Source organism: Volvox carteri (assembly GCF_000143455.1).
Source record: "Volvox carteri f. nagariensis unplaced genomic scaffold VOLCAscaffold_42, whole genome shotgun sequence".
Taxonomy (NCBI): Eukaryota; Viridiplantae; Chlorophyta; class Chlorophyceae; order Chlamydomonadales; family Volvocaceae; genus Volvox; species Volvox carteri.
Window position 1 is genome coordinate 13,422 of NW_003307585.1, and position 1,586 is coordinate 15,007.

The following is a 1,586-nucleotide window of genomic DNA, read 5'->3' on the forward strand; positions in this document are numbered from 1 at the left end:
ACCCCATCATGTGCCCCAACAGTCCTGTGTGTGCGTGTGAGGTTGTGTGTGGGTGGTTGTGTGTTTTATTGTTACCCCAACATCGCCTGCTTGTGTGTACATGGGGGGCGTGTGTGTGTACCACATGAGTGTTTACACACACAGACACACACAGACAGAAAGAGAGAAGAGCCTCTTCTACTTGCGATGCTGGGATGGGTGGAGCCTGGAAGCGCATGCCTTGTGTATGCCTAAAGGAGACATGGATTTGGATACTGTGGATATTGATGTTGTTGATGACAACCAAGGTTGAGGTTTCATCAGCCAAGGTTGATGACAACCACTGGTTTGCTAGTGTCAATGGCAATGACAAACCTGGACCCGGAACCTGATTAACATGGTGGATGAAGCCCTGGTGGAAGTTCAGAGAGGAAACGACTTGAGATTGTAACACATGAATAAGGAACGATGCCCGCCATCCACTGCCGTCTAAAAGATAATAGCCTATACCCGACTGTCTATAGACAGTGTCTATATCCGACTTGTCTATAGATAACCGTCTATATCCGCGTCGTCTATAGACGTAATCTATAGACGACCTGTCTATAGACGACTGGGTATAGACGGTCGTCTATGGGTCGTCTATTAGACGGTCGTCTATATCGTCTAAAAAACTCAGCTATAGACGAGCCGTCTAAAACTCAAAATAGTTCGTCTATAGTCACGTGGAAAAATTACAGACGAGAGAGAAGAGACAGAGAGAGAGAAGAAATCGAGCTGGTGCCACAAGCGTTGATGTAGCCTGAGGAGTACTCCACCATGGGACTCCACCAAGGACGTCTGTCTGTCTGTCTGTCTGTCTGCCTGTCTCTGTCTGTCTGTCTGTCTCTGTCTGTCTGTCTGTCTGTCTTTTTCTTTCTTCATTTATTTCTTTCTTTCTTACTTTATTTATTTATTTATTTCTGTCTGTCTGTCCGTCCGTCTGTCTGTCTGTCTGTATGTCTTTTTCTTTCTTCTTTTCTTCCTTCCTTTCTTTCTTTATCTATTTATGTCTGTCTGTCTGTCTGTCTGTCTGTCTGTCTGTCTGTCTGTCTGTCTGTCTGTCTGTCTGTCTGTCTGTCTGTCTGTCTGTGTCTGTCTGTCTGTGTCTGTCTGTCCGTGTCTGTCTGTCTGTGTCTGTCTCTGTCTGTCCGTGTCTGTCTGTCTGTGTGTCTGCCTCTGTGTCTGTCTGTCTGTGTCTGCCTCTGTGTCTGTCTCTGTCTGTCTGTGTGTCTGTCTCTGTGTCTCTCCTTTTGTCTGTCTCTGTTTGTCTGTCCGTGTGTCTGTCTGTCTGTGTGTGTGTGTGTGTGCGTGTGTGTTTGACTGAAATGGGTGGGTGGGTGTGTCTGTGTGTCTGTCGTTGTATGTGTTTGAGTGTGTTACAAGTTCCATACAAGTGCGGGGTTGTACATAAAAGCTGGCGTGCCCATGGACGGTAAATCGTTTGAAGTGCAGTTACATGGTGGACCATCATTGTCCTCCCTCGTCCACTTGAGCATATGAAGCGCCATAGAGCAACGTGCCGGGTCTCCCAGACTTCCGAGGGGAACCTGGCTAGTGCCAGGGGT